Source organism: Oryza glaberrima, chromosome 8 (assembly GCF_000147395.1).
Source record: "Oryza glaberrima chromosome 8, OglaRS2, whole genome shotgun sequence".
Lineage (NCBI taxonomy): Eukaryota > Viridiplantae > Streptophyta > Magnoliopsida > Poales > Poaceae > Oryza > Oryza glaberrima.
In genome coordinates this window covers 12,705,307-12,716,923 of record NC_068333.1, presented here as the reverse complement: position 1 = coordinate 12,716,923, position 11,617 = coordinate 12,705,307, and the positions used below count along the sequence as shown (strand labels likewise).

Here is an 11,617-nt window from a genome sequence, read left to right as displayed (position 1 = left end):
TGATTTAAAATATATAAGTTATTAAAGAGATTAAAAAAGATACATACTATTGGAGTACAAACCAGCAGTCACGTCCAATAAAAAAAAAGGCATATATTAAAGTTACTTTCTTTTTGTTTTGTTATAAGTTACTTCTATAATATATGTAAATTACTTTTTAAGCTTTATTGAATTTACTTTTATATGTCGAAGAAGTAATTTAGATATATTATAAAAGTAATTTATAATTTTTCATCAAAATATAATCACGTGAGATCTTGTTATAAAGATTTAATTGTTACGACCACAACGGTGTAATCAGATCGTAGATCGGATGAGTAGTTTAAGAGAAAATTTTATTTGAAGTATAGGTGGATAGAGTCTCTCATAAATAAAGTGGTAGTTGGTTTAGACAAACCAGCTACCGCTAGCTGTGTAGTCACGTCCTTTAATTAATCCAAAACGCAACAAACTTCGTGCGAGTTCCGTACATCGTTTAGGATTTGATTTTGCAACAAACGTAATACGAGACCGCTTATGATTAATCATATACGGAGTATTAATTATTTAAAAAAATTAGTTTTTTTAAAAAACAATTATGTATAAAAGTTTTTTTTTAAGAAAAGACACACTATGGTCCCGTTATTTTCTCCAACAAAAGTTGGATGAATATTAAGATTTTCGTGGCACGCTTTTTAAACTGCTAAACAGTGTATTTCGTGCGAAAACTTTCTATATGAAAGTTGCTCTAAAATATCATATTAATATATTTTTTAAGTCTGTGATAATTAAAACCCAATCAATCATACGTTAACACCACCACGTTTTACGTAAAAAACTTAATCTTCATCTTCATCTACAGGAGAAAAGAACACCACCTATTTAGTAATTTGGAAAATGCGCTCATGAAAAATGAGGAAGTTGCAAAAGAAAAATGTCCTCTTGAACTCAGCCTTAGTCAATATAGGGTAAGAGCAAGACCATATTAGGTCCCCAACTATGAGTTGAGTTTCATAAACATCCACTAAATACAAAATCGGGTATATGACATCATCTCTGACTATTAAAACCAATTCAAATAAAGTTCTTGAGCAGTTTGTATGGTAATTTTGGTTGATGCGGCGCCAACTTAACATGTTTGACTTAGTCTTCATCCTATATGGTGTTGACGTGATGTTTATGTGGCACCAAAAAAAAAAAACAAATATGCGAATCCCACATATACTCTTCACTCTTCCTTTCTCTCCTCTGCTCCATCTTCCTTTTGACTCGGGCACGGGAGCTAACCATGCCATCCACGCTGTAACACCCTGAAAATTCTCGACAATAAAAATCACTAAAATTTATAACTTTTTAAAGCTTTTGCATCATGCTGGATGTTATGGTTGTTATTGCTTGCTGAACCATAAATCGACACAATGGAAAAATCAAATCAAAGATGCACATCTAAATAATAAATACAATTTACATGAATATATTATTTATTATTAATCCCATAAATATTTTTGCAAAGCCAAATAAAGTAAGTCAATTATTAATTTCTATAATATAAATTACAAATCAAATATTAAATATTCGAACCATTTTGATAGCTTGATGTCATACTTAACTAAAGGAAATAAATAGTAAGATTGAATCTAATTCATTTGGATCCAATCTCACATGAAGTATAATAAGTACACATGAAATAATGGTTGCCACCATAATGACCCTATCTATATTTCACTCGAATATTACATTAATATGTAAAACACTTGATCAAGTCTCTCATGACATAAAACTCACTTCTGTAAAATAATTAGTTGTATAAATGAATTGAATTCTCCATATAAAATAGGCTTACAGGAGTATTTGGTTCAATGTTTAGATCGATATCGCACCAAGTTTCAGAATACCTTCATAGAATAAAAATTAAACAGAATAAACCTATTCGTGTAAAATATATTGTTATACAAATAACGTCAACCAACGTGCTATTGTATTAATGAGGGTCACATTAGAATATTTTAATTAATTTTAGAAATATCATTGCCTCCAAGTTATACCTAATAAATTTTGGATAGTATAAGTTAAAGTAAATTTATTTGGTAAGTAATGAATAATCAAGTAAATAAATAAATATTCAAATCAAATATTTGAATTCTTAAATCCAAAATATGTAGGGTTACATCTCAATTCAAAATTCCAATCCAAGCCATTTTGCTGATTAGCCCTTCCCCTTTCTCTTTTTTTTCCTTTTCTTCATTTTCCTTTTCTTTTCTTTTTCGGTCGGTACTATTCATTGCCCGACATGTGTTCGAGTCGGTCCCAGCCGTTCGACCGGGTCGCCATCGCCCCTGCACGCGCCGCGAGCCGCCGCGCGCCGCATCGCCATCGCCATCGCCCGTCGCCATCGCCCGTTGTGTCGCCCTTGAGCCCCGCGCCTCACCCCACACAGAAGTCGCGCGTGCGCCGCGCGAACGTCCCGTCGCCGCGCGCCGTCCCATCGCTGTGCCCCGCGCCGTGCGCCGCGCGAACGTCCTGTCGCCGCGCCATGCCATGTGCGCCTATGCCCTAACCGCCTCTAGCCCAGCATCTAGCCGTATTGGCCATGATCTGGCGGCCTTACCCTCCCCGCCATCCTTCTCTCCGCCTTTTTCCACGAATACATTTCGTCGAACACCTTGGGCGCGTGCTGCAGCTTCTTCTCCGCTCCACCACCACCGCCGAACTTCGTCATCCCGCCGTCTCTCGGTAAGAACTCGCTCCTACAGCCTCTCCTAGTCCCGTTGAAGCTAAGTCCCTCGTTAGTTTTGGCGATTAGCGCCCGAAGCCGTGCCGGTCCGGCCACTGTTTCGCTGCCCGCGAGCTCGCCGTGGACAAGCCCTCCCGGAGCTCCTCTTAGCCATCTCATGAGTAAAACGGAACCCCCGTACGCCGTAGATGCTCATGCCATCATCAATTTGGTCGGAGGCCTCGCCTATCGCCCAACCCCAAACCGCCCCGGAGCTCGGCCATTTTGGCCATGCGGTGCCGCTCGCTCCCGCGCCGCCCTGCGCCGTGGCCGCCGGCGGGAGGTCGCCGGAGCCTCGCCGCATATTCCCCGGCCACCGCCGTGCCGGCCTCGCGCCGTCCCGGCTGTGCCCAGCCGCGCCCCCGTGCTGCCTCTCGCTCGGGCTGGAGGTTGAAGACGACCTCCAGCCGAGCCGCTGACAGGCCGGGCCCACTCCTAATTTTTCTCTAGGAAAAATAATGCGGTGGAAAAGGAATAAACCCAGGGTCCCACATGTCAGATTATAAAATTATACACTGAGATACTCTTTAACTATAATAATCTATTAGGACGTGACTACACAGCTAGTGGAAGCTGGTTTGTCTAAACTAGCTACCACTCCATCTATAAAAGGCACTATCCATATATACTTCAAATACAATTTTTCTCTTAAACTACTCATCCGATCTACGATCCGATTACACCATTGTGTTCGTAACAATTATATCTTTATAACAAGATCCCACATGATTATATTTTGATGAAAAATAATAAATTACTTTTATAATATATTTAAATTACTTTTAGATTTCACTAAATTACTTCTTAGATATATAAAAGTAATTCAATAAACCGTAAAAGTAATTTACATATATATTATAGAACTAACTTATAACAAAAGGAAAGTAACTTTAACTAATACATTTTTCATTGGACGTGACTACATAGCTAGTGGTAGCTAGTTTGTACTCCATCTAGTGTCTCCTTTCAACTTGAACCATGCAAAAGTTACTTCCAATTAACATTGAAGATACTTTTAAAAATTGTTAAACTTACGTGTTGATCTTTGCTGATTAAATTTAATTTCTAGATAAAGTCATGTTTTTATCCCTACAACGAATTTACTTTTAATGTCGTGACAAAGTTACTACTTTCAGACTTAATTGAATTTACTTTTATATGTCTAAGAAGTAATTTAGTCAAATCTAAAAGTAATAAAAGTAACTTAAGTATATAATAAAAGTAATTTACAAATATAAATATTTTTTTATCGTAATATAATCATGTAAGATCTTGTTGTAAAGATTTAATTGTAATGAACACAATGGTGTAATCGGATTGTAGATCGGATAAGTAATTTGAGAGAAAATTTTGTTTGAAGAGAAAAATGACATGGGGGAGAATCTGTAACCTTTCTCTTTGTGACTTCTTTCTCAAACAGGAACTACGTGTGCGTGTGGTTGGAGTGGTTTCATCTCGATTCTTATCTAGAAAGGCCCACGCAGATGGACTCAATGATGACGCGAGCGATCGGACGGCTCTGCCAGCGTCGCGCGATAGCGCTAAATCGAGAAGGCTCTCGAATTAGATTTTACAATAATATTATTAACCTTCTATAATTTATAGTGATAAGCAAAGTATGATCGTGACTAAAATAATAACTCCATTAATAAAATAATACTAATGATTCACTGTGATTATTTGATTGATACTAAATCCATCCGACAACATAACCTCTTGTATATGACCGTTTCATTTGGGTACATGTATGTATAGCCATAATCCTTCCATAGCCATTTGCTAGACTAAACCACAGATTAGCCAAATATGTATCCCATTACCAATAGAAAGAGTAAGAATCTTAGCCATTAGCATGATTGGAATCCATTAGCAAGCCGGAATAGTATGAGCAACCCTAGGTACAACCCTAATATTTATATTTTGTTTGTGCACATGTGATTGTTGTTTGAATATTGGTTTTTCTCGCACATGATAGACATTGTATATCGGTTAGTCGTGAGGCAACGTATGTAGCTTCCAGGAGATGAAGATTGATCAAGATTGTATCAAGAGTAAGGACTATCCTAAGCAGGCAAGTCATCACCCTTCCTTGAGCATGTTGATCCTAATTGCGAAATTATTTTATTTACAAATAAAATTGCATGCAATGATGAATAAAATTGTTTGCGCTGCCATCGTCGTCTCACGCGGCCTCTGTGACGCCGGCCTCCGCTCTTCCCCGAGGAGGAGGAGGAGGAGCCCACCGACAAGAACGCGCTCACGTTCTCCTTCCAGATCTCCTGCTTCGGTGGTTGCAGCGGCCAGATCGGCTCCTCCTCCTTCCTCAGCGGCGGCGAGATCTACCTCATCGACAACTCTAAGGATTCAAGAGCAAATGTAAGAAGCGTAAAGAATGGGGAAAAACTTGGGGATAATCTGAACTCGAGGTGGCTTCTCTCCCTAACTGGATTTGAAGAGGAAAGATTTGAGGTGGCTAGCATCTTTGATGGTGTCGCCAGCCGCCGGACATCCTCCTCTCCCGCCGGCCTCTGTCGGGGAGCTCGACGCCACAACGCTCGGTTGGAGCTCTCTTTCCCTCTCTCGGCGCTGTCGCGCACGGGATGGAGCTCGATGCCGCGGCGCTCGGTCCGCCCCCGGGCTCAACCCCATCCTCGTCGGTGTCGGCCCCATCCACGTCAGTGCCGCACCAAGTCGCTGCCGCATCGCCTGTCATCGGCCACCAGACGAGGAGCAAAGTGAGAGGGAGGAATGGAGAGAAGAGGGGAAAGAGATTGTCCTACGTGGCATCCTGACATGTGGGACCCACGTGGGTCCAATGCTGACTCTAGCCGCCACATAGGACAAATCCGGCATCAATACTGCCTTGGGACCTTGGGTGATCGGTTTTGTATAGTTAAGGGACTCCACATATCTGGTTTTGTGGTTCGAGGACGTTTTTTTTATCTCGCTGACAAGTTGAGGGACCTTCGGTGTACTTTTTCCTTCCACGGAAAGCCACGAACCGGGCTATTGGAACGGATAAGCTTTGCAGATTTGAACTTGGCCCACTTTCAAATTGGGCTGAACATTGGCCTGACTAATTTTAGAACTTCTCTTAACTAAGAACCACCGGTAGAAACTTTTGCTCCAAAGCCAAGGTAGCTTGATGGACTGCTAAACGTTGTAAGTTGTAACTACTTCATTCCAAAAGTAAACACCCCCCAAAAGTCCGATGGAAGTCTATCTAGCATCCTAAACTTTAAAATCAGACATCTAGCCCCCTAAACTTTATAGTACCGTTTATATTACCTTCTAAGGTGGTTTTGATCGGCGGTTTTGCATATTTGAAAGCTTACACAAGTGGTTTTGAATAACTAATATTTAAGATATCTAATATACATATTCAAATATGATTAATTGTAGGCAATCAATTTATACTTCCTTCATCCCAAAATTTTACTATATAACATTGGATGAGACACATCATAATACTATGAATCCGGACATATCCATATTATTGGGATGTGTCCTATCTTCTAGTATTAGCTCCTAATAGTTTGGGACGAAGGTAGTACTATATAGTGATGCCATACTACTATGATATTGGTATTCATTTCGTATGTAAGTGAACAAAAGATAATGTATATGTCACATGATCGAACTCATCCAACTTGTTACAAATTAGATGAAACCACTCACCAGCAGGGGAGAAGCCAATTACTTAATTTACTCTACTTTAGATTGAGTTTAAACTGATGCGGTTGCTTAAGTTTGTATTGAGGGGGATGCATACATGATGAAAATAGATGAGGTATAGCTAAATTTTTTTTACCGGGTTCCTGGGCACCCCCTAATATATACTAGCTCCGCCCCTGCTCACCAGAACCACTTTAGGGGTTATATAAATAGTATTGTAAAGTTCGGGGTTGTATGCCTAGTTCCAAAGTTCAGGGTGCTAAATAATTTTTCAATCAAAGTTTAGGGTGGTATTTGGACTTTTATTTAAATATTTATATGTTCTTTAGCAGAGATTAATGATGAGAAGAAAAGATGGTTGGAGGTATTTGGAGCTATTTCTAGCACAGTACTTTGTCCCAAAATAAAGCTATTTCTAGCACAGTACTTTGTCCCAAAATGAAGCTATTTTTCTACCTACCTTCTCCTCTCAACCAATCACAAGCATTCTTTTTCACCTACTTTCTCTTTTCAACCAATCACACACCTTCTTCAATCATTCTCACCTACTTTCTTAATACCCGTGCCAACCTAAAAAATGCTTATATTTTGGGACGGAGGGAGTATGAGAGTTGTGAATAAAATGAAAAGAAGTTTAAATAAGATATGACTGATGGGACAAGTAGAGCAATAGTATTTTTTATATTTGTGAACAGACTTCAAACGCTTAGAATGCTAATCTCTAATACCGAATTCCATGCGGATTCGCGTGCAAATAGCCCCTCCACGTGGCGTTGTGCGATTTCATCTTTCGTCCCTCTCCCCAGCCGTCAGATCGCGGATCGATGGATGGATATCACTGCGTTGGACCTTATTGTAAAAAACGAAGTTTGAGGGGTTTTTATGCAAAAGCGCTCAATCCCTCCTCTTGCCCTGGCCATCCTCGGCTCCTCCTGGTCGGCTGGTCCTCGCCGCCAGCCTCCTCACCTCTCCTCCCCGGTCCGGCGCTCCCCTCTCCTCTTTCCCTCTCCGCCGACGGTAATAGCTCGGGACGGCGCCGCTCAATAGCTCGACAGGGCGACGCGCGAGGACGATCTCGACGGCGGCGGCCTTTCCTCCACCACTATCCTCTCCCAACTCGCCGGTGAGGCGCTCTCCTCCCTCCCTCCCATCTGCCGGCGAGGCCCTCTCCTCCCACGCGCCGGCGCGCCGCCCTCTTCCCTTCCGCATCCTCCTCCTCGTCTCTGGATGGGGCGAAGAGCTCGGTGGCGGCGCGCGTGGATTATGAGTAGCTCGGTGTCGGTGACGAGCTCTGGCGACGCCGCCACCTCTACCCTCAAGCTCGGCGGCGTCTGCGCCTCGCCGCCCGTCCATCTCCCTCCTTGCCGATGCGCTCGACCCGGTGGGCCAGAGGTCGAGCTTGGCGCCGCGCTCGACCCGGGCGCGGGCCGGGGCTCGTCTTCGATGTCAAGGTGCTCGATCCGGTGCTCGATCCGCCGGCGTAGCCGTCCCGTACCTCACGCCCTCACCACCGCCACCTCCATTCCCCCCACCTCCCCCATCGTCGCGCCACCACATCCATTCCCCCCACCGTCGCGCGATGACGACCAGCGCAAATAAGAAATATGGCAGGGATGCGACTAGCTAAAAGCCACAACAACGGGAAGGAAGTAGTAGAGTTGAGGTAGCTCTGCTCGTCATAGTGTCCTTGAAGAAACCAAGATGAACGGAATAGGAGGTTGATGCTTGTCGTCCGATGTCCATCCGCAACCTACTTGCTTGGAGCAGCCACCGCCGCCGCTACGATATGCTCACTGCTTGTCGTTACCGCCTTACCGGTAAGCAGTTCTGTAAGGGGAGGGCAGACTGCTGTGTAGAGTAAGGTGAGAGAGGTTTCAGATGTTTTGAAGGCAAGCGATTGATGAATCCGGTGGCTGGGAGGACCGATCTACTGCAGAAGATGTGGACCTGACACTGGGAGCAGGACTACTGAGCTGGGAGGACCGATCTACTGCAGAAGATGTTGGTAGCCTTAAGGTATTTTTACTTCTACACTTAAATACTACCAATATGATGCCATGCCAATCCATGAACAAAAACATTAACATGTAAATGACTGAAGCACCTATGTTTGGTTGCCCTGCTTGTCTAATTGTGCTTCTCCCTCAGTTTTGTGCTTGCCCTGGGCTACTTGCTGTTCCTAATGCTACTGCTTTTTTGTACTTTACTGCTGCTAGATTGCTCATTTGCTCATCTTAAAGATCACTGAAGTAACAAAAGCAAGTACTTTTTAGTTCTTAACAATACAGCACTCTGCATGTAAAATGGCATTGGATTTTTCCTGTTCCCCTAATTTTTTTTTTGTTCGGAACTGTTGATGCATGCACTTTTCTTCCAATTGCTTTCCTGTTCTGACATAGAGAACTGGCCTTGCAAGCTGCGGTGCTGGTTTACAATTCGTTAATACTACGTTGGACGGTTAGAGTAAGAAACTGGTGGTTCACATCAATGTCAATGGGGGAGAACACTTTATTTGATTTTAGGAATACTTTCTTTCCTGTTTTTATTTAAGTGAGTATAAATCAGGCAACATGTATTTATTCTGAAACGCCAACAACTAAACATATATAGAACACTATGAGATGGTAGAAGTCCTGAAGCTATTTGTAGACCACACCAAATGAGGAAGATGGTATTCGTAGAACAAGTTTATTATTGTTCCAAGGAGATCAATATATGACACTTGCCCACAAGCCTTGTTCCCCTGGCCCTGGCCTAGCTTGATAAGCTTGCGAGAGCGGGACAAACAGGGCATGGACTTTCTATGCTTGTTTGAGCATATCCTTCAGTACTACATTATTTTTTTTAGGGGATAGTACAACATTATGAGGCTAATATATATGAGAATGGTCCGAAAAATGTATCTTCCATTTTATCATTACTTTTTTCTCAGAAACATAATCTGAACAGACCTATTAGATATTGGAGATGGGACTGTCGAAAAAGAAATATGCCGGTATCGGTTGGAAGGTGAAAATTCGTATCAGAAACAGTAAATGTCAGTTCTGCAACAAAGAGGAAAGTATAGAGCATCTTTTCTTTCATTGTAGCATTGCTAGGTTTGTATTTGGAACGCTTTCAATAGTGTTTTTGACTGCAGGATTGCTGAAGGCATACAAAATTCGTATCACAAAAAAACATCCGGGGCTTTTTTGTGATTGTTGCTGAAAATAAATTACTAACAAAATAAATTATAGACATGTGGAGGGATAAAATGAAGATAAGTACTTTCATTACTTTGGCTCATTGGAATTTAGAATTTGTGCGCACATATTCGACTTTCAACTTATGTCCATGAACTCATTTTCTTGCAGCCTTCAATTGATCTGAATAAAGCTTATGCCCGATACTATGTCATATCTTAGAGCAATTACATATTGTAAGTAAATTAAATTCATATTACAGAGAGCAGAAATTGGTACTAGATTTGTTATGTCGTTAGCATTATTTACTCTACATTACATATTGTTTCTGCATTTTCTTAGCATAGAAGTGGAAAATTAAATCTGGAAATGCATGCATCGTTTTGTAATTTTAATAAATTTGTAAACTAATAATTAACCTATGGAGAGCTTCGTCATACATTGTAGTGCAGTCAAAAGTCAAAACTCAAGTACGGTTGAATTTGTACCATGCTTAATCGTAGTTTCATGCACCTTTTTTTTTTATTTTGGCAATGGTCTCTATGCGTACTCTTCTATTCATGCAATGACATGATACTGAATATTGAACATTGAATTCTGAAGCTGAATTGGCATTCTTTTGAAGAAAAAAATAAAGATAAGTAAAAAATCCCAATCATGTTATCTTATTAAGCAACAAGATCAGTGATCAGGGTTCAAGTTGATATGGAACCATATTATTAAATGTTTAATTTTGATTATTTTCCTAGCCAGGTACTGAAGTATTGTCTAATTAATGACCCTGGAATATGCAATTTGAGCTCTTCGAAGTAGACGTTTTTGTGTATTTTTAATATATATATATTTTTTTGCTTTTCAGAAATCCAGAAGAAACACAAATTGGAATTGCAAAACTCGACGCTAACAAAGCATCCATTCAGGGCATTATATATTTTTTTTCATGTTAGCAAATAGCAATGGTGTAATTAATAGTCACCTTCTAAATACATAAATTCCTTGGCAATGCTACTACCGAGTCATTTTTCTTGCTCGTGTGCAATATTTTATTTTTCTCTTCTGATCTGAAGTCCCAACCCCTATTAATTTATTTCTTTAGGTTTCTGCTTCAACGTGTTAAGAAATATAAAAACATTGATCCTAAACAAGGCTATTGACAAAGCAGATTAGCCTAATCTAAATTGGGCGCGGCAAGGCCGCGCGTCGTTTCTAGTATTTATGTATAGATGGAATATATAAAACTAGACTAGCAGAACTTATTGTTGACTATTACATGAGATATGAAATGTTTTTTTCCCTTTCCACTACAATTCATAAAGTTGTAGAAGATCACATAAATCCTATATTTCTATATTGTAGCCCATTATATTTAAAGCTCAATATGCGAAAATGTCACGTCATCATCCATTAATAATTATTGTCTTAAACCTCATGCAAGCATGCAATATTATCTATAGTTTATTATATTTTACAACTTTAAAATGCAAACATGTCAAATCATCATCCCACATAATTTACATGATATTTCAATATATATTTATCCATCATTTTTTTTCAATATCCTATATACTTGTATACTTCATCCTCACTTAGTTAATATGATTTCTCTCATCTCATTAAGCCATATCATCTAAATTATTTCTAGTCCTTAGATGATTAATCAATAATCCAAATTATTTTCCTCTTTTCTTCTCTCGTAAAGCCACATCACCTTACTTTTGCGTTTGGATTATCAATCTAAAAATATAGAACTAACCTTTCACGGTATTAGAAGTAAATTTACAGATAGAGGGAAATAACTTCAAGAAAATAGAAGTAACTCTTCACGTAATAAAAGTAACTATGCTACTAGAAGGAATTAACTTTTCATGGTATTCGAAGTAACAACACCACTAGAGGAGTAAAAAATAAGAATAAATTTTAAATAATCTAAATATAATAAATATTAAACTCATTTTGTCATGTATTTTAAGTAGAGTATGATGGTTTAATCAGATCTTAAAAATAATTT

The 11,617-nt window shown here is 40.0% G+C and overlaps 1 long non-coding RNA gene across 1 annotated transcript; it reads left to right on the top strand.

Annotated features, from left to right (window-relative positions):
- Positions 1–8,000: 8,000 nt before the first annotated feature.
- LOC127782893 (uncharacterized) lies at positions 8,001–10,619 on the top strand. The gene is made up of 3 exons (XR_008019232.1): positions 8,001–8,443; positions 9,377–9,845; positions 10,469–10,619. It is a non-coding gene; the product is annotated as an uncharacterized LOC127782893 (long non-coding RNA).
- The last annotated feature ends 998 nt before the right edge of the window (positions 10,620–11,617 follow it).